Genomic DNA, 23179 nt, shown 5'->3' with positions numbered 1-23179 from the left:
TGGATTTTCTTTTTGGGGGGTGCTGTTTATTTTTTTTTTTTTAAATTTTGCCAAGCTTATCAAACTTATTGCAGTCCTGATATTTTGTGTAGCATTGTGAGGTGAAAAATAGTTATTGGTTTTGCTGTGTGTTTCCAAATTCTCTCTTTTAGGGCTGGAGATTTCATAAACAGAAATTCTGGTTTGTGTGGAGTGAAAACCAGAAAGAATCTTTCAGTGAGAAGTAAATTCCAGCCCATTAGAAGAATGAGATTCTATTTTATGCCGTTCTCAGAGACTGACGGTGAAATTGTTAGGGAGTGGGGAAAAACATTACTGTGGAAGCCTGAGTTAATTAATTTGGAGTAATTAATGATAATGCAAGGTATACTTGCTGCAGAATGTATGTAAACAGAATTTTGCTTTAGAATACATGCTAAATACAATGTGATAGATAATTTGATTTTCAGAAAGTTTGCTTAAGATTAGTTTTTGGTACCAAATTATCTTAAAAATTGGCAGGATGCAAACTTTCTTTACAAAGTTATTTAAGTCTTCCACATATGTGGAATACATGTGTGGAAACATATAATATTTATCTCTTTTAAACAATGTCGTGGTTTTAGTACTTATTAGCATTTCCTAATTTTATGGAGAAACAACATAACTACTTATGCTCTAGTTGTGGCAGGGTTTAATTTAGAGTTGTTTTATTTATCATTCTGTGGTTGATTTGGTTCTCCCTCTTTTTTTTTTTTTAATCCTTGCTGATTATTCTTTTTGTACAAAGATTATCTAAATTGGAGAGAAATACAAGAATTTGGGGAACCATATCTATGGTGCTTATGAAAATTCAACCAAGCAACATGAGGAAAATGTGCTTGTTTTATCTGAAATCTCATGGCAGGATGGTCAACAGAGCAGTTTTATCATAAAATTCACTGTTGGCCTTGTAGGTTGAATAACTCAGAAGCAGGTATGGAAGATTCTAGTATTGGCTGCAAAAGTGTGTTGACTGTCACTGAAGTTTTAAAAACCTTTTCTATTTAGATGTGTACAAAGAGCAAAACCAGGAAAAGATGGGTGTTAATTTTAAATTAATAATTTTGTCAAGCTAATATAATTTCTGTTTCATACGAATAGTTGAATAACTGGGTTGTTTGAGCTGAAGTGCTTAAGAAAATGTAAAATGTAATTGTAATCTGAGAAGATGCATAAAAATTCAAAAGGAAAGAAAGAACTGTGTTGTTTTTGTTCTGCAATACTTTTTCTGCATCATCTTATTTACAGCTAGCATCAGCCTCTCCAAAAAGGTAAATCCCCTGAGTGGAGGCTATGATTAGTGATAAGCAAATGTCAGCAGATGTTGTGAACTCTATTATTAGTTTCGTCAACTCCTGAACCATTTCCCAGCCTTCTGAAGCTTTTATCAAGCCACTGACAGGTTGCCTGAAAATTAGGAAATTTAGGAGGGCTTTTAGAAGATGCAGGGCTAAAAAGAAGAAAAGTCTTCCAAGAATGGTAATGAGGATGTAGATGAGCATTTGTGGAGCAGCCTTGGGTAAAAACATTTTGGGAAAGGGCATTGGAATGCAATAAAAAATGGTCCGTTACCTTTCATGAACATGATCTCTTTCAATTCTTAACCACTGGAACAGAAAAATAACCAGAGGCTTCCCAGCAGTCCTAGAAGTGCCAGCTTTTCCTGTTTTTAAAAAGATCCTATTTCTACCTCTTCCACATAAGAAAACACTGGAAATGTCATTCTTTCCCATGGAAGACCTTTCTTTCAGAAGAATACACTTTAAAGTCTTCACTTTTTTGGTAGTTATATTTGTTTTTTCAGAGAGGAAAGCTCTGCTTTTTCACTTGTTCTGGCTGACAAGGTGTTCTCAGCACACCCTTCTATAATGACCTCTCTTTTGCAATTTCCCTTTCGAGGCTGCCTAACTTTCTGGCCCTTTGTGTTCCTAGACCAGACTATTCTGTAGAAACTTTCATAAGAGAGGTTTTGGTCTAGAGTTAATGTTTCCTTCTTAAAAAAAAAGCGAATAAAGCAAGGGAGGGGCTGTAGCATCATTTGTAAGATCACATTTTAGTGCCAGCTTAAACTCTACTGGTCAACTGCAACTTTTTTTTTTTATGACCAAGTGACTTTAATTGGGGCTGGCTTTTATTATCATTGTTAATGTAAGAAGGCTGTGTGAGTAAGGCTTTATTCCTTTAAAGCTGATTAAAAAATATAATAAAACCTTTCTTCTGTTTCACAGAAAAGGTGTTGCTCAGAGTAAATTATCTGACTGAACTCATATGAACAAAATGAGAATCAAATCAACTCATTTGCTAAGCATCTGTAGGGAATAAACTAATTTTTGAGATTTTAGGCCATGTAGAATTTTTTTTCATTACTTTTTATTTTTTGGTACACTACTATTTTCAAGTTTCAGTTATAGCTGTCAGGATCAAAACGAAGTGAAAGTCTTACTTTAAGATTTTTCTTCTCTTTCAATTGGACAGACCAAGAAGTCTCTTAGGTCCTGTTCTTGTCACAGTCTCATACCTTTTGTACAAAATTTTGAAGTGGTATATAATGTTTCTATGACTTGAACATTGGGTCTAAATTCACCAATGAATCAAAAAATCATAAGGATCATGAAAACTGTCTCATGTTCCTTGTATTTCTTCCCATGTGGCTCGAGGCCAGCAGACCAGTCCTAACATTTACTGGTAAAACATGCAAGGTTTTTCACACCAGGTCATTCTTTTGATCTCTTCTGTCTGCAGATCAGAAATGTAGTAATGGATCAAAAGAATTTAGAGTATGCTATGATTTTTTCAAGGTCATTCATGTTACTTCTTTAGCAATTAGTCTTCTGACAACAGGCAAGCTAAGCAAGTAGCATGGGCTTGGATAGTACATGGATATACTTGGATTTGCAAGAATTCACAAAATCCTATAAACGGATTAAGTAACTGACTGCATCCCACTAAGGATTTAATTGTAGTACATCCTTTTATACATATTTATATACTTGAACATTTTTGCTAATCTTGCTCATACCACCTAAAATTTATCTAAAGGCTAAGTGTCTTTTTGAGGTGGAAACCAAGAATTTCTCAGCAACACAGAGGAACAGAAATAGTCATGAGGGTAGAACAGGAAAGGCTGTATTTGGAAGTGGGATGGAATAGGAGCAGGCAGGAAGCTGATGACCTGCACGGGCTTGTGGCAGCAGTTCAGGACCTCTGGTTTTACCAGTCATGCGAAAGGTGGTGCTCCCAGCACCCTCTATCCACTGATGGTGCAGAGACGGTCTGGTTTGGTTCAGGGAGGAAGCAATTTCCTTCAGCAATTTCTCCTTCATGTCTCTCTGATGGATAAGTGGATGTGATGCCATGAAGATTTCTGCCTTTTCTTTTATACCCCTGTTATACCTTTTTACAGCTTCTGTATTCCTAGTGCTTTTTGCCTACATTCTTGGACTTGTTTGTCAAGCTAAGAGACTAAACATTTTAGAAGCTTTGTAGCTAGGGATCAGTGTGCCCCAGACCCCAAGGAACTCTCCAGAACATATTCTGTAAACCAAGACAGAACCATCCAGGGGAAGGTTCCTTGGGGAGGGGGGCTCACTTGAGCCTCTCATTGGGGAATCTTTGATAGATATGCTAATTAATAAAACCTATAATGTTATACCCGATGTTGGGGAGGACATACTCGGCGGGGTGCATTTCGGTGCATATGACCTGGACACGTGACCCTAAGGATCCTTAAAATAAATACCAAGGTAAAATCCCTTTTCCCCTTCTAACCGTGTATGACTCTTGATTTTAAGACCAGGAAAAGGCATCAGATGAAACTCCAGGAATGGCTGTGGAAGCTTTTGAGGGCTACAACCCATGCCCGTCAATGGAGGAGGAACTCGTCTCTCTTCACAATTAGTGCACGCATTTTTTTCTAAACAAAGTAACTTGAGGTTTGGAAAGACCATGGCATCGTTAGGTATTAAAGGGAGAAACCCAGAGCCTGAGTGCGTGTTTCTCCCCGTCTCTTTCATTCGCTAAGCAAGAGTCTCTGTGAAGGGTTAGTGCGAGGTGTGCTGCTGCAGAAGGGCAGCTTGGCAGCCTGCGGCGCGTTCGGCCGGGCAGGAGGAGGAGGAGAGCGGAGCCCGGCTGTGCCCAGAAGCTGGAATGGGGGATCCGAGCGGAGCGCTGGGAGGGAGCGGCGCCATCTGCTGACCGCACCCCGCCGCTGCCGCTCCGGCCGCGCCGCAGCTTCCCCCAAGCTCATTCCCGGACATCCCGGGCTTATCAGCTGAGGAAAACCAGCAAGGACAGCTTTGGCTGTGGGATAGGATTAATGAATACTTCGTCCTTCTTATTTTCTCTCGGTTCGATGCGGATTTAAAAGCTGGCCTTGCCACCTCACTGCCAATCCAGTTGGTGGTGGGGACTTAGAGAGCTGCTGGTTGATGTTACGTGTAGCTGCTGGGTTAGTGGCATTGGGGGAGAGGAAATTGCTGTCATAGTTTACATAAATAAATGTAAGTATGACAGGAATCTGACGTTCCAGATCCTCAAAGGTATTCATGCACCTAATTAATATATTGGAAGTAGATAACCTTGGGGAATTGGCCTCCGACTTTAACGGAGAACGGCAGCAATAAGGAGAAGAGATTTGGATAAATGCTATCCATTCCAAGCTTCTTGGGATTAAAATAAAGCATAAAGCTGAGATGTCTAATCTGTGAGAATAGGTTGTCTGCTGTGGAAAGCCTTATTCTTTTGTGTGTGGACAAACACAAACTGAATCTTGTTTAAAAAAAAAAAAATTAAGGATGTTTCTCTTTATTTAAAGAGTTTTACAGTTGTGCTACTTGTACAAGATGCTACCAGAGAACAAAATCCTGTCATTAAAATAACCATAAGATTGATTTTCAGGGTAAGAATGATAAAAGTCTCTTCTAATATACAGGCATAATACTTTTTAATCTAAGAGATGACTGGACAAAATTTGGCAAAAATAGTTTCAGGTCTTTCTTATGAGCCATTTAGAACTACTATCATCTGTTACAGATCACCTGACCTTGGTCTTGTGTAAGAGACACAAAACACTGTCTTCTGCTTGAAGATAGTGCTTTATTTATGTAACTTAGAAAATGAATTAATCATTTATGTTTGATGGACATAAGTCATAGTTTTTTTTGGAAATGTGGAAATCTTGAGTAAGTCTCCCAAATTAATTATATTTAGTCATGAACTGTAATTCTGGGTTTTTTTTTTTTGTTTTTTTTTTTTTTTTTTTTTAATCCACATTGTTTTGTTTGCCCCTTAGAAATGTGTCAGAACAATTAACTGATATTTTAAAAACATGTCCAGATCTGGAGGCAAAGAATGAAAGTAGTAATCAAACTATTTGAAAACAAGATGAGTTTTAATGTCTTGAAGTTTTAATCTTGGTATGATTGACTAACTAAAATATCCCATTTCCAAGTACTGCACCTGAACTGTAACTCAGCTTTCACAATTTTATGGGTAGATTTGTTGAAATAGTTCCCACTGAGTTGCTTATTTATCTGATTTCCTGGGCACGTCGTGTTAAGACATCAAAGACAGGGAAATTCCAAGTGCAAGTAACTGATTCCTGGTTGCTACGTCACTAAAGTATTTTTAAGTGCAGCAGATTCCTTTCATTTTTGTGTAATAGATAACTGTTTATCTCTGTTAAGCAGAAAGCTGAGGCTTCTGGAGGCTGTCAGGTCCTGGCACATAATTCTCCAGCCAGAAATAAAGGATTGTTTTGGAAGCATTGAACCCCTCAAACATTACCGGACTTCATCCCTGTCAACAGATCCAGGGCTGGTGGAAGTATCCCCTCTTTATAATATAGGTGGTGTCTTAAAACTCAAGAATCATTTTGATATTCTGTCAGGCCCTAAGTGATTAGAGCGAGGTTAGAGAGACTTGGGGAGTCTCCAGAGAGGTAGTACTTCTCCTTTTATGGCTCCTTCTAAATTTAAAAAGAAGAAAAATATTAAAACCTAAGTCCGAAATCAGATGAAGGTCAGGTTGAATGAAGTCAAATAATGGTAGATATGACTATGGGGCCAAGGAAAAAAACAGTAATAGGTTGTTTTCTGTGACAGACCTAAACATCTTTGTGCTGTGACTGAAATAGAAACATGCAAATATTCTGCCAGGTGTGTGTGTGTGGGCATGACTTGCTGGTACTTGCCTAAATGTTGTTGTCTCCACACTTCAATGATATTTTTCAATCCCAGCTCCTCAATGCACAATGACAATTTTTCTAGGTCAGTCTTCAGGAAGTATGAAATTTATTCCTGTCCTAAATGTCTGCATCAGAATTTCTGGATTTTCGGTACTCCCTGGAGAAGCTTTAATTATCCCTGAAGAAGCCTTAATGATGGAGATCATCTTCCCACCCTGGGACAAGGGTATAGAACTGTGTTGGTGCTTCATAAACCTCTTGGAAACTTCAGGCTCTAAGACTAATAGTTGTTAGAATACCTTTTCTGACATTCACCAAAAAATACAGAAGACTTCCTGCCACATCCCACTCCACAGAGTTAGCTAAGATTGCCTTGTGTTAGGCCTGCATATCAATTGAGGTGTAGCTGCTGAAACTTTCATCCTGTCTGAGTAGTTTTTTCATTAGAAGTTATTTTGGGGAGTTTGGTTTTGTTCAGTTGGCTTATAAATGCAATTAGAATTAGCATATATCCCTAAAGCTGTAATATTTCTTCAGGGAATTAAATTTTCAAGTAAATAGAAATGCTCAGATTGTGTTCAATATTTGCACATTTAAATCTGAGCTTGGCTTTTCAACTTGGGAATCTAAACAAAGCCCAGCATTTTTATGATTTAGGAACATTTGCGCTCTAGAGCTGTACTTGGTCTCTAGAAGAAGTTATTTGCAAACCCAAATACTGGAAGTTGAAATCCAAACATTTTCCTTGGTTTTTCTTTGCTCCTTATGCTTTCCTCTGAAAGTGCTAAATAGATTCAGACATTTCTCAGGCTGCAGCCTAGTCTTTGTTGAAAGCTTTGGGGGATTTAACACACTTTTCAGCAGACCAGCCTCCAGCTTTTGGTATGTAAATAAGCTGCTGCTTAGCTCTTGTGTTTTACAGTTTTGATATAACAATTAAGGAAAAATTACTTAATCACCTCCTGAATAAATGCCCTTTCTAGGAACTGGGAAAGTCAGAGAAGTTAAATTCTAAGCCAGTAGGCAATTTGTGCTAAATGCTGAATCATAAAACCACTGTAGGAGTTTGGGTCACACCTTGTTCCCTGACCAAAAAAGAACAGTCAGAAGTTAAATGTAATTAAAAGAGTATTTGTTCCTTGTTATTTCAGGATTACTTGGACAAGCAAAAAATAAATAATATGTTTGATGACACTAAATATTGAATTCTTTGAGTAACAACTCTCCCAAAATAATTTCCCTAAGAATTTTCTCAAAAAGTGACGTAACATTTTAGTAGTTAATCCAGGACTGACCTGGATTATTGGAATTTTTTTAACTACCTGGCACCTGCCTACTTTATAGAGATGTACATAGGAAATACAGTAGACTTAGGAAGACATGACTGCTTTTGCTTGGATGGAACTAAACCCATTTTCTGCCATTTTCTGATTGATGTACTGTAGAACATAAATCCTCCATACCTAGAAGTGGTTATCAGGTAGAAGATTTGCTATCCATAAGAAATTACATTATTCATATGACAAAATTAATCATTACTAGCTACTATGACAATACAGCAGTGAAGGTCACTGTGAAGATGCTTTTAACAGTTCAGCAAGGAAAAATTTGTAGAGGTGCATGAGCTAAATATATAATTTAACATAAAATTAAAATACATATATTTTTACCATTAGTCCTTTCCTGACAGTTGGTCAGGTTCTGTGGCTTGGTCTGGCAATAGATTTACTTGAAAAAACCCACAGAATGTAGTCTTTTCCCAGTGCAGGATGCCATTTCTGCAGCTTGAGCCATGGGGTCCTTGGCTCGATGAACTGAGCTCTACTTTTCTTAGGATCAAAGAATCCTAATCCACCATGTCAAAACCTTTGGGCAATGGCAACTCTTGGAATGGAGTCAGGCTGCATTTCTGCCTAAATATTTCAGGCCAATGCATGACAGCAAAAACAAAAAATAAAGAGGATAAATGATGTATCAAGAAAATAACTTAGTGAGACCAACTGATAAAATATTTTATTTTACAGACAGAATGATTCAGCTGATGATGGCATAGCTGAATATATATAACTTTACTTCAAATGTACAAGATACTTCAACCAGTCTATCAATTTTTTACTTTAAAAGTGCTTTGTTTTGTGAAGCTTGGTGATATTTGGAGTCCCCGGGTCCAGGATCTTCATTTCTATTTAATGTACCTGTGCATAAAGCAGGGAGATTATGTACTATGAGAAAAACTGGAAATCAATGCAGCCTACTCAACATTGCAGCATCTATTAATTTATTGGTCTGGCTTTCACTGGAACCCAGGAACTTTATTATACCATTGTCCAGTTAGATTTTTTACACTCTTGTGCTTCTGATTTTCGGGAGTAGATTCTTTTAAACATTAATCTCGTTTCTAAAAATTGCGGTGAAATTCTAGATTTGAGTAACTGACGCAGAACAGACACTGCCATTGCTTTCCTTGTCAAGCAAAGCACATAACAATCTGGAATGAACTCTGCAGAGCTCTGCACAATTGCCAGTGCCACTGAGTGTTTCTTGCATTAAGGCAACCTTGGAGTGAGCACATAAAATGAGGGTTTAAAAGAAAAAGCTCATTATTGTTTCTGGTATAATTTTCATCAGCTCCAGTAGGAGTAAGAGTGGGTTTTGAAGCTGGAGTGAACTTGTCTGAAGACTCATTTGTATTCTGAAAGTTGAATAAATGTTGCCTTTTCCTGATTGCTCCTGCATTGCCTACCTATGGCTGAAAGCACAAATGCTGGAATGCTGTGCAAGGAGTTACTGCTGTGGGTGGCGTGGCCCTGAACAACACCTAGGATTGTTTAAAAATAAATCCACACAAGTGCTGTGGTTAATTTTACAGGCTCCAGGGTGACATGAGCTAGAGAATTGCTCTTTATTGCATTCTCCCTCTTGCCATCCTTCCATAATGTTGTGTATCTACTTAATACATTTTATATTCGGAATCTGAATGAGCCAAATAATGCTCTTCTCCAGCATCTCCCTCTGAGCACAGACACCTGAAACACCATGCTGCAAACATCACTTCACTGACCACATCTCTGTGATGGACAAATCAGTGTGAAGGGAGTCCTTGTTCTCCCTCTCATGATAAACAGAATCAGACCAAAGTAAAAGCACCATGGTGACAATCTGTCAATTGAGTGTTGTTTGCCTTTGATTTAAATGTTCATGCATGTAGCTCATACTCATGGTTGAAGCGAGTTATTATTGTCAAAGTATTTCTGATGAGCAGGAAAACATAAATTATGTTGTTCTTATGATATCACCAACCTACAAATTCTGACATTGAGAACAAATGCAATTAAAAATAACATTAGAAGTGCAAAAAAAATTATTACTGTTATAACAACTCATGTATTTGAAATAATGCCCAGTCTTTTGTGGAAATACTGTCTTCTGAAATAAATATATACTAAATTGTCATAAAGTATTTCTAAACATTGTAAACTGGCTTCTTCATATTATCTCATCCTTCTGTTGAAAGAACTGAAACTCAAGGAACCCTAAGTGACTTGGCCATGCTGAAACTGATACATTGGAAAAAACTAATACTGTGTCCTCGGTAGGGGCTCAAAATTCCCTTCTATAGCCTAAGACTTATACAGAAAGTATGGGCTGTCACTTGGCAAAATTAATAATTTAGGCAATATTGAACACCTTCATCTGGAAAGACCAAAGATTAGATCGAAAGTTTATTCCAGTTCCTTGAAATTAAAGCACAGCCTCAAATAAATCTTGTGTTTCTCATGCTAAGCACAAGCTCCATCAGAGTGAAATAAAGTCCCACCTTGCACATGGCCTGGCTTGCCCCAGCACTGCTTTGAGCTGTGGAAATAAATTTGGCGTTCCCCAAAAAGAGATATTGGAAAAAAAAAAGAAGCTTGTTGTATCTCATCAAGAGGTTCTTTGGAATAAGGTGAATTCTGGAACTGAAACACATTTTCTAAACGATGTTTTATGAACCTTGTTTTTTCCCTGCTGTGTGTGTTTGTGTGTTTTTGTGTGACAAATAAGCACATTTTATAAAGTGACTGTTTGACCTAGTCACTGAGGGTCCAAACTCAGTGAAGGCTGAGGGAAGTTAGCACCAAGGTTTCATCACTGTTCTAAATATTGCTACTTCCAGCATCTTCCAGCTTTGCCTGGAAATAAAATGTTGGAGGATTTCTAAAAAAAAGTGAAAGGGACACAAAGGAAAATGCACAGATCTTGCATGAGTGTACGTATGGAGCATACCCTTATTCACAGCAGTGAATATTTTCTTCTATTTGAAAAACAATTTGTATTAGAGGGAAAAAAAACTTGGCAGAGACCATTTTTAACCACATTCATGATCTTTTGTAAGACTGATGCATATTAAAGATTCATAGGAGTTTAAAAAACCACCAACGCCCCCCCAAACACACCCTGTGGTGTCAGTCAAGTGATGCTGCTTTTGATTCCCCCTCCCCAGACTGGTCTGCTTTAATTATTATGTGTTCCTGTCTATACACCACCCAGCTAGGAGGCTGTTGCCATATGCACTTAACAACATTAAACGGAAATATATTCTGATGAAACCGAGATATTCCTAGTATCTAGTAATTGTAAAGCATGTGGCATACATGTTCCAAGTGGCTCAGGAGGCAAGTGCCAGCCTTTTTGATTAGGAGCTTTCCTGCATTAGTTCCTTGTGGAATTGCACTGTTTTAAAAATCTGTTTTGATATTAAGGTTGTTTATTATTCTGTGGTGTTTCTCGTAACTAGACGTCTTTAAGCATCTGGTGGGTGGGTGGCATTGACTGAGGAATTTGAGACTCTGTGTAATTCTGGCACCAAAGCTACCCTGTGGATTTAGCACCGTTTTTGTATGAGTCTGAAGTGACAGAACCCATAAATAATGTACGAAGCTATACATTACAACAGAAGGATAAAAAGTTATTCCTCCTGTTAGCATACGTTGGTCTTCTATTAAAAAATATGAGAAGGAGCCATCTGAAAAAGTGCAACTGTGAAATTAGAGATTGGCTCCCAGATGCATGCACACTTCTGCTTAGCTATGACATAAAGTACACCTACCAAAGGATGAAATTAGATTTTTTTATTTAAAAGTCTGATGATAGAAGGCAGATCTTTTAAAGAATAGGTGAGATCCCTCTTAATCTGATGACAGTATTTCCCACTGGACTGGGGATGTGTGGATCTAGTTCAGCTTTCTCTGGTTAATCAGTCACTGCTGATGAACTTGTTAGGCCATTTAGAAATACCTTGACAACTTTCTCCTGCAGGTGCCATGATCATCATGACTCTAATCTTTGACTAATACTTTCCACACCCTGCAATCCTCTGGCTGAAATGGTGGACAGCTCTGAGCCCAAGTGTTTTCCAACTCACCTTAGCTAGGCACGAAGGAGGCTTAAAACACTGGGGAAAGCCCATTTTTAGCACTGCTATGCACAACACTTTTATTCTGTAGTTTAGTATAAATTGTTTGATTAGTTTCTTGCACATAACTTTTGGAATGAACAAACTAATCCTTTCCAAAATTCTGTTGCCTTACTGTTTCTACATTCAGTGTTGTTTTCTGCCTTCACTAAACATTCAGTGTGCACTTCAAGTTCTCTTTGTGATAAGACTAAGGTTTTAAGAACTAACTTATGTAATGTAGCATTTGCCTGCCATTACAACCCAAAATACAGCTTCCCCCACATTTGGCAGAACATATGTTCTGGGGGAGGGACAATGGCGAAGACCTAAAGAAATCTAAACATCTAAACAAGAAGTAAAACAAAGAAGCACAATTCATTAGTGGAAAACCACTTGGGGCACCAGTTAGTCTAATTCTCTGCTGCTGTAGACAATTATAATTCCAGAGGAAGGTTTCCCTGGCAGCATTTCAGGGGAAGGCTTATATTTTCATTATGAGGGAGTACTCTTGAAAAATATCCTTAATCAGGTCAGAACTGACTGAGGTTTCTTCAACACAAGCTACATGCATCATCTTCTTTTTTTTTCTTTTTCTTTATTTTTTTTTAATGTTTATTTTTATTTTTACTATTGTCAACCTGTTTATTGTAATCAGTTACATAAAAATTAGAAGAAAGCTGGTAATATGCAAAGAGTGATGATTTGGACACTGGTCTGTTACTCTACCATCTCTACTGAGTCAGTCATTGTTTGACCTTTAATTTTCACCTCTTCTGTAATAAATTATTTTCTTTAGCTTTGGGAACAATCAGTTGCATAAGATACCTGGGTATCTTTTGCAGCTCAAAAATATGCAATTCTGCAGCAGCTGAATCATCAGAATCTCTTAAAAAGTGAAGATGGAATTTCTACTGGGCTTATTTTGGCTCCTTATGAGACTTATGTCTCCACAAAGCCAGGCTCCTAAATACAGCTCCTTAAAATGTCCCCAGGTATATTTATTTTGGCGTGGATTCACTGCTTTTGTGGAATGTTAACCTGTTATCAGCGGTGGCTTACCTTGCTTCCATCGCCAGGGAAGTCTCCTCATCAAGCAAAAAACATATGTAAAAGCCTTTAAATCATTCTTTAAAGTTATAAGAATGGAATGAGATGCCTGATATTCATATGAAGATGGTTTGGCCGTAATCTTGGAATCACCTCTGGTTGCTCCACATCCCAGAGTGGCACATGCTCCAGCCAGAGATCAGAGATCAAGGCACTCCTTCTCCATAGTTCCCAGATTATTGCATGTTATTAATCCATTCTTTCCCTCAGGGGTATAGCAGCTCTGAGACCACAGTGACCTAAAATTTATCACAAAGTAGCTTTGACACAAACACCTGCTCTTTTCTGAGAATCTTTTGCCTTCATATCTCCAATTCCTGAAGCTGGATCTTGTAAAAAACAGGTTTTCCTTTATTTTGTATCTAACTCACCCAAAAGACTACCAGAAGCACTCAGACACTGTGAATGAGTCCTGGAACTAAATACTGTTATTTTTTTTTACTCACCTTCCCATTGGTTCCTCCAGTCTACACTTCATTTTATTTGGCTTTCACGAACGTTTTGTAGATCAGTTATAAACACGTTTCATCAGGGTCCTGACCTCTGTGTTTGCCAGCTTCACATGAGACTTTGAGAATCACACAGGAGTAAGTTGCTGCTTAAGAAATGTATTTCATAAGGGTTTCTAGTTTTTTCTGGGGTGTTTTTTTTTTGGTTTTTGAATTTTTAAATGTTTGATGTGCAGTGGTACCACCACATTATTTGTGGTAAAATCAAAGTGTGACATTTATCTCTGTCTTTGAAAAAAATTGAAATGATGAAACAAACACTGGAACTATTTCTAAATGCTAAATTTATCGATTTGTTGGTAACTAAATGAATGCTTAGGCATTAACGACCAGCTACTGTCATGTCCTGCACTTGCTGTAGTAAACGCTGATGCCTTTACAAAGGGAAGGTAAATTACTGCTGTGTATTTTCACACAGGAGTTAAGACTTTGTGGGTGTGTAAGAGTGCATAATTTAGCCTCTGTGCCAGGTCACACAAAAAAAACACTGAAAAAATGAGATTATGAAATAAAAATACAACACAGCTAGGTTCTTAGTTCTTTCAGGAGATCCTACCGATGTATTTGCAGCTTCAGGTGCTCAAGTCTTATCCTGACACCTTTCATGACCATGCTACTCATACTGCCTAAGTATTATCTGTAAATGAGCCTCAAAAAGCTGTAGTTCTTTTAATATGTAATTTTAAACAGGTATTTTGTAATTTTTTGTAATTTGTAATTCTAAATAGGTATTTTTGAAGCCTAGCTCACTCATGGCCACTAATTCCAGGTACACAGGTGGGTGTTATTTACTCAAAGCTTACATTTCCTTATTTTTGATTGTCTGTTCCTCTAGAAATCATGAAGTGCTGGGTTTTCTCTGATTCTGGAAAAATCTACTTGTATTTGTCTTTTCTTCAGTACGTTTCAACAGTTGTGATTCAACAGCCTATTATTTTCTGTTTCCTATGAGACCTCATACATTGCATAAATTAAATTGTGAGGACCTTCATGTGACCATAAATCTTGCAATCAGTAGAGCAAATGAATACTCTAAGAATTTGCCACTCCAGGCAGTAATTTTAGGTCTAATTTTCTCACAGAAGAGCATTTATGACTGACCCATTTTGCCTCCATCTGTTCCCTGTGACACAGGATACCTGTCCAGTCATTTTTCAAAAATGTCATATTTCATCAAATACTATTCAAATTTTTCCTGTGTGTGACATATTTCTGCTTCAACAACCTGCTGTCCTTTAAGGGACATCTTCCCTGTTTCAGTGGGAGAATAGGCAAGATGCAGAAATGTCATTGTACTTTCAGTTAGGGTGAAACAGGTCCAATCAAGGAAATCAGAGGGTCCTTTTGTTAATCTTTTCACTTCTCACTATGTATTAAGATGCTCAAATGAAGGTACTGAATTTGCACATTATGTGTGGTTCTGACCCTTCACCTGAAATTTGAGGCAAGTAGGACTGGGTCTCCAAAGAGAGCTAAGTCAGGCAGCATTTTGACTCCCAAAAAGCTCTCCCTGCATTTTCAGGGTGTAGGATAGTTTTTGCTTCAGAGGTTGTGGGTCGACTCCCTGTATGGTGATTTATCCTTTGATGAATTGTCCAGGTAAAGAAGATAGCTAATATCATTAGAGAATTATTTTTGTCTCAACTTCGATAATCCCAGGCTTTGGCTTTTTTAAAAAAAGAATATGGTTTCCATAGTTACAAGGTTAAATCACCTTTGATGCCATTACCTTTGTGCACATATCTGCAAAGGTATCTTACTATGTTTTTAGACAGCTTCAATTTTCAAATAATTTCTGAGGACAAGCTAAAATGTATTTTCCTTTCCAAATGCTTTATAGTTTTCAAAAGCTCTTATCTGTCTGTCTAGAGCTTGTAGTAAACAGACTGCATGTATTTTTTCCTTCTCAAACAGTGGAAAATGATAATGTCCTACTAGGCTAGTTGAGATTTGGTTAGTGACACACCAACAGTGGCACTTCTGTGCATGTCATTATAAACCTTAACACTTTAAAATAACTTGTTGAAAGTTTTATAGCCTGTGCAGTGCATTCTTTGCTATAAAGTTTCATAGGATTGTTCCAGGGATCCAATCACAGTCATCAATAGCACATTTGTCAGTAGTTGTGTTATGATTAATTTTTCATAAGTGGCTCCATTGTGGAACTGAGTGAGCAGTAACATGATTTATTTCACTGAGTGAAAGAACATAAAGACTCTTTCTACAAAATACTAAAAATTTCACTTTATGGCTTCTGGATTACTGTCTCAAGTCATTCGTGGTGGACATAAGAAGCAGAGGATGATTATGAGTTCTTAATAACGGATCTAATGAGTGGATACAAAACTAGGAGAGATATGTTTATGTACCTCTAGAGGGCTAATGAAACTTTTCAGCATGAAAATTATTTTTTTCACACATTTTACAAATGAAATCGCTTAACTGTCAAGGAGGGGAGAAGGATGCACCACTCCAACTGTAGATGTATTTCATCCCTGTGATAATATCATAGCTTCTTAACATTTAAGTTAAAGGCAATTTAGCATTTTCAAGGTCCTCATTCAAATGATTTGGGCAGCTGTCACCTTATGAAGTTGATTTCACAAATTTACTTGACTGGTAATTTTGGATCAGATTTCTGACAAATATAAAGGCTTTTGAAGAGCAGTCTCTACAATAACTGTTTGAGGCCCATGTCCCTTAAGTTTGTTCTTATGAGCAAAACAATGAGCAATAATAAAAAAATAAAAGAGCAAATTGAACCTCTGTCATTTTTAGTCTGCAGTAATTTTAACTGCAGGAATTTTTTCTAATTATTTTGTAATTGTAACTACACTTATTAATGTAATTTTGCAATTTTAATTGCAGTCATTAATTATTAAATATTTTAAATTAACTATTAGCAATAACTTTATTAATTAATAAAAATTATACATTATTGTATTGTGTATATCTATAATATATTATTATATTATATCATAACTAATTATTTATTGTGGATAATTATTACTTATATGTCTATTAATTATTAAATATTTTAAATGCAGTTATTAATGTAATTTTAAAATTTTAACTGCAGTCCTGCTGAAGACATCCAGGTGAATCTCTGAATGGTTTGCTTGGTAGAGGGAAGTCTGTTCTGTACTGGAAATTTAAAAAATACTGCAATGCACCAATGTCATACCATTTTTAATGGTTTGTTCTGCAGGTCTCTGTAGAAGTGAATGAGGTATAAAATAATAATTAATATCATTATTATTTTGGACTGCAAATGCTTTTCAAAGGTTATGCCATAGTATTCTCACACAGAACACTTTTCTCTTAATTGCCAGGTATATTTGATAAGAAATACAGTTGATCTGGTTTTGATCAACAATGGTCCAAGAATAATTCATTCAGTTGGAAAACTTCTGCCCTATTTGAATACCATTGAAAGTACAAGTCATAACACTGAATGGAAGACAAGTTGTAGGTGAGGCTGGATTTGAAATGGAATAGAATTTGTACTGGAAAACACTATTTTTTGGTGTGATATGAATTTTACGTGGAGACACCTGAGATTAGCTCAATTAGAGCACAGTGCTAATAACACCAAGGTCATGGTTGTGATCCCTGTATGGGCCAATCACTTCAGAGTTGGACTCAGTGACCCTTTTAGTCCCTTTCCATCTCGAATATTCAGTGATTCTGTGATAGATGCACACATTTTTATATAATTTTCTGTGATTTATAACTAAAATATACAGAATGCAATTACAATTGGCCGTGTTTATGCAAATGCTACGCACAATATTATATTTATTTTCATGCATAATGCAGTTTCCGTACAATACAAGTTCTTGACAGCCAATAATGGATATTTGTTCATTTTTTTAAAAGACATTTCCTTTGAATCAGCTGAAAAAAAAAAATACTTTTGATTGCTGAGCTTGTTCTGATAAGCTCAGTTCCACAATGTAATTTCCTCATATCCTTACATGTTAGAGTAATGGACTACTTATTTCTCATAGACCCTTTCATCATAACCTTCTTGTGGAATTGTTCTACTTTAAGAAAAACTTGACTTTAACCAAAAAAACGAATTAAAAAAAATTTTTAAAAGGTGCTTTTACTCGTACATAAGGGAGAATACAGTGCTTATGAAGTATATTCATTGACATTTGAGGAATTAGAAATGAAACAGAGTATCTTGAAAGAGAGGTTAGAAGTGAAATGAAACAATATTTTAAAGGATAACAAGCAAATTAAGCATATTTTACTAACAGCAGAAACTTTTTGTTGTCTGCATAGAAAAGAAAAGCTATTGGTGTAAAACTTGCATTTTTGGGCACTGGTGTTTTGCACTTGATTTTCATATGTGACAATGCAAAATAATGAAAAAATCTGAATGACTGAAGGGGACTGATAAAATGTGGTATTGTGTGATAGTTTGCCTTAGGCTGGAGAAGATAGGACACTTGGTATTTTGAGAAATTCATGCCCTGTCTTTGCTCCTCTGATTTAATTTTAAAAGGGAAAAAAAATATAGATTTGTTTCATAAATGTATCCAAGCCTAGGCTTTTTTTCGGGTGGGGTTAAAGTAGCGTACATAATTCTGCGTCCAGGATTTCCCTTGATAATTCCTCTGATTCACCCAGAAACATTCCAAGTGAATTTTCTGTCGGTTTACAGAACCAAAATCTGGATGGAGCCTGTCAAACCTCATTGTCTGCTCAGGCAAAAGATGTGACCTGGAAAACAGATACTGAAAAAAAACCAAATAGAAGTAGTTTGCTGGCAGTTTGCCAGCCATCATTGTGCTTGTGGGTACTGATGGATTGTGTCTCAGGGAAAGGGACATCCTCTCCCAGTGCACCTGTGAACCTCTGGGGAGATCCATCAAGTGCACAACTTCCAGCTGCCATTCCCAAATATTTCCCAGCAAAGGGTGTCTCTGTCTCTCTCTGTTCATATCATTAAGGAAAACTTGTAAAATACTTTCCAAAGTTGAGCCTGCAAACTACACTATAGCACATTTTGGGACACCAAGTCCCAGCAGCTTGCTGGAGACATTGGCTGGTATCACTCTCCAGGATTCCCTCCCACACGAACTTCCCTTTATTCTGCAGGCTATAAAATATCTCTTTCACCAACTCATCACTGTCCTCCTCTCTCCCCGACACCTCCCTCCTTCCTCCCTTTTAGCATCCTCTTTACTTCATAGGTACCAATTACCTCTCTCCTCAGAGATCTTCTAATGAATGTATAGCCAACTAAACTCTGAGAAATCATTGTGAACATCCATTTAGCTCTGGAAAATAACTCATTTTCAGACCTGCAGAAGGGCTGCTGTGTTTGAAAGCTCGTAGATTTTTTTTCAGCTATACCAGCTGCTCTGGGAAAAGATATTTCCTCCTCCCACAAACCCTGTTTTGCATTACCAGCTTGCAGTTTTAGCCTTGTATGCTGATGACAATTAAAATAAGATGACATGTCCACAAAACTCATGAGTTAATGTACTTTTGCCTGTTTGATTGTCCATCTGTTTACCAAGTAGGAAATGATAACTTTTAATGTGTAATAATTTTTCCCCATGTATATGAATATCCATATTTGAAATGTCTTCATATATGTATTTTTTACCCACTTGCTGTCAGATAGTTTAGATTCCTTTTAAAATTACAGACACAAAACTTCCTTTGATATGAAGAAGCTGTGGGTCTGCAAATCTTTAGAAGATTTCCCAAAGCTCCTTTAATATTTGAGCTGGAAATCTGAGATTTAGGAAACTTTCCTGGAGAACTGTTGGGGTTTTTTTCTGATATCCTCAACTGCAGAATTTCTCTGTTGTTCATCTGAGCTCCTGGTGATCCACAGGAATATCTAGCAATACTTGGTATAATTTGAATTGCACAAATAAACTGAAAAAACTGTCATTGTGCAAAAACTGCTTTGAAACCATGTTCTAATAGTTGTAAAGTTTTAAGCATTGCAGTAATAATACAAAGGTATTGTCTATTCTTAGGTTATGTTTTTACGTGGAGATGTTCTTCTACCCTGTCTGATAAGGAACTGAGCTACAGAGAGACGTGGTGAGCTCCGTGGCAGAATGAATTCTGAAATCAAATCTCTTCTTAGTCCTGCATTTTCAGCTTGGCCACGCTCTCTCCTTGGTAGGACACTGTGTCAGATGAACGCTTCCCCCTTTAGAATTCATTGTACTTCTAAATATTTAAATTTGTATTGGGCTGGAGGTAGAAGGAGCTGATTTAGATTCCCAGGGACAATGGGTCTTGTAAGGGAAGTGTCAACAGCCCATAAACCACAGGAGTGCTGCACTTGGCAGCCTGAGGTTCAAATAAACCTGCCAGCTAATGATGAAAGAAGATGCAATGGTCTAGCATGGTACAGTAAATATCTCCTTTAAAAGGAATAGCTATTGAATAGAGCAAGAGAACACAGGCAAAATAAATTCATAACACATAGCAGGAGGTTGTTGTAGAGAGCTTGCTTGGGGAGACAATTCTATTCTGCAAATATCAGTGTGCTTGAAGTATAGTCCCAGTTCCCAAATGTGTCAGCGAGTTCACTGATGGCATCACCTTATATTTATGATTTATTCTTGTTTTTGTCTGTCTTTATTTCATGGTCAGTGCCAGAAACCCCAAAGAATTTTTCATCCTTCCCTTATCTGCTTGGCTGTGAGTTTTTGTTGGTTTTAGTTTCTGGAGTGGTTTTTTTTCTGTTTAGTTTTGGTTTTGTGGTTTTTTTTTGGTCTCTGAAGATGGTGTCATTCTTGCTTTTGGGCCTGTTGTGTTCGTGGGATGTGTTACTGCACATTTTCTTTCCATGTTTGCAGTCTAATTAAGACCTATTCTAACCAGAGTTGACTGAAGATTTAATTACTTACTATATCACTATAAAAATTCTTTTTGAAAAAGAGGATGGATTGATTGAATAAATAATGGGCATGTGTACAACTCGGTTAGTGTCTTTTTATAAATTATTTGTCTAAATAGAAACCATTTCTTTTCTTAGACAGTGTAAGTTGGATTTTTATGTTCTTCCTGGGAAAAAAACCAGCCTGAAAATTGGTAAAAAAAGGTTTTCTTCTGTATGCAAAATTTCATTTATATTATGCCTTTGAGAGCTCGGCTACTGAAAAAAATAGGAACTTTATTATGTCTTGGAGAAATACAAAAACAGGGTGAACAGGTGAAAGCAACGGCCAATCTACAGGTGTTGAGCAATTCAAGGATGAAAATATGGTGATAAGAAAACACTGAATAGCTGACTCTAAGTAGCAAAGATGTCAAAAACTGGATTCAGTTTGGTTATTGTTCATTAGTATTTTAGCCAGATATAGTCAAGTTAGAGGCACTGGGGTCAAGGCTGATAAAGAAGAACTGTCAATCATGTAAAATCAATGAGAAGTGATTGAATAAGTTACCAAGATGGTGAATTTTAGGTTGCTATTAAGGTTTTAAATTAACACAAACTCCTGTAGAGTTATTGTATGGCTTAGTTGGAAGGAGCAGAGATGAAATTTTGGGGGAAGGTTTTATGGGATTTTGTTGTTGTTGTTGTTTGGTTTTGGTTTCTTTCAAGCTGAACTCATACTCTGTGATAAAAGGTGAAGTCCAGGGTGACCTGGACACAGTGGTGATGGCACCACTGCAGGGCAGCAGAGATGGGCAGCTCTGGGAGGGGCAGCAGCCAGGCTGCACGGGCACCAAAGGGAGCAACAGGAAACACTCCCCTTTCTGCCCTGTCCATGGAAACTGGGAAGTTCCTCAAGGCAGAGGCTGCTGAGGGAGAAAGTTAGGTGTAATTGGAGGAGATGTGACCTAGAAATGGCTGTGCTCCAGGTTTGCAGCAGTGAATTTTCCTAGGGGTAAAGGAAGCTCGTACTGGGCTTGGAGAAACCGGTTGTTTATTCTACTCTTGGAAGTTTTCAGGGATTCCCAAGATAGATCTTGAGTAGCTGTGTGGGATAAAGGGAGAGATTTTTTAAGAACATATTTACTTTCTGATATTGGAAGGAACCCTGAGTTAAATACTCCCAGAAGCCTGGGTCTTTCCTTAGCAAACCTCCTCCCCAAAATAGACTCTGTGTGGAAGATGAGCTTCTGTCAACTCCTGATCTTGAAAAATCCATTTAAGTTTAGTTTAAATTACATTCTGCCTGTGTTATCTGGAGCACTGGATAGACTTTTCTAGATCTTTTGCAGCCTCTGTGCTGTTCCAAAACGTGTTTTGTCCCACAGTTTTCCAGTTTCATTGAGGTTTTGCCCCAGTTAAGCCCAGGAGGTGCCTGAACAGAGCTGCTCTCTCTGCCTCTGTTTCTCCCAGCACTGCAGTGTCCCTCTAGTAATACGTATGATGCTATTCTCACCATGTCAGGGACAAAATATTTCTATAAAATGCCCTGGAAATGAAAACTGTCTGCATTGTCAGTGTGAAAATATGCTGAAGGCATGCATGACTGAACAGGCAAATGTAACGAGCTGCTGGGAAGTTTAATTTTGGAGATACATTGTATTGACTGACAGCGGTGTAAATGGCGAACAGACCTCTGCAAACATCTACTGTCATTACTTGTCTCTGCTTGGATTCTTAAGAGAAAAGAAGTCGAGAACAGTGCTACAGAGAAGTAAGAAATCATTTTAAGTGTCTCCCAAGCTCTTTACTTTGTCTAACAGGACAGCAGATATCTCTGGATCCCTTTCTAAACAGGCTTCAGACAGCATGAACTGTATTAGAAAAGCCTCGTTCTTGCTTTAGATAGAAGGGGATTTTAATAGCAACAGGATTATTATTCCATCTAAATCAATAGAGGGAGTTTCTCTCTTGTTTAAGAAAAACTGACTGTGACTGCTGGAGCAGTGGGAAAGGAGAGAGATGCAAATTAGACTAATAGCTAAATCTATAGCAAGACACAAAGGTCTAAAAATGAGATAGGCATATCTGAAAGTGCAATCCTCAGACTCCCTGCTTGCCCTCCCAGTCACCGAAGGTTTTATTGCGGATTGTGTTGCAGTGTTGTTTCCCAGTCATCCAGAGCGTGCTTCCTTCGCCTGAAGAGCAGTGTCCTCTGTCTTGGTAGCTGTGAGCCACCTTGTGTTGGAATATTTAGCTCATGAGGAAAAGATCTTTTGGTGACTTTCCTCAGCTTATGTCTCTTAATTTGGTAGAGGTACTCAGAAGGCACTTACTGCAAACTTTTGATGTTAGGTGATCACCTGAACCCCTGGACAGCTTTTGATCCCAATACAATCAATGTCTGAAGAGGAGAAGGAAAAAGCACCCTAGATCTGTCTCCAGAAAATCCATTCTAATTGATACAACACCATCAATTTCTTTTCTCTCATTTCAGCATCAGTTCAACTTTAGAAGTCTAAAATTTCCATGAGGGACTGAGAGTGCTTTGAGAAGACTTAGATTTTCACAATTAGCAGCTTCTTGAGACATGAGGATCTGAGGACTTGCAAAGCAAGCAAGGAGCTGAACCCATCTATCTCTGACATTCTACAGGAATATTTTAGCTGTTGTGTAAGAGAGGGTAACATTCCTGCCAGACATCTTGTGAAAGAGATGTATCCCCCTGTTATTATCATCACTCTATTTATTTATACAAAATACTGAAGCTCCTGGGCTTAAGGAGGTGAATCCTACAGCCCAGAGATGTTATCAAGCACCTGATGGTTTCAAGATTTAGGGCACCTGCCACCCTGATGTTTCATTTTGGATGGATTTTTTGGCCTCTGCTCTGTGACCTGGCTCTTTTAAGGGGTCTAATATTCATGTAATCAGTTCAGATACTTACCTGAGGCACTGGTTTACTTTGAGGTCTAGGGTCCCTAAAATCAGGTGTCGTGTAGCCAAGAATTGGACTGCACATTGTTGCTTTGTAGGTAATTACCGAGTCTTCAAACAACTAT

The sequence above is a fragment of the Corvus kubaryi genome, unplaced genomic scaffold (assembly GCF_017639235.1).
Source record: "Corvus kubaryi isolate FWS band 111438036 unplaced genomic scaffold, C.kubaryi_AGA036_p1.0 37384, whole genome shotgun sequence".
Classification (NCBI taxonomy): Eukaryota; Metazoa; Chordata; class Aves; order Passeriformes; family Corvidae; genus Corvus; species Corvus kubaryi.
This window is presented reverse-complemented; position numbering follows the sequence as displayed.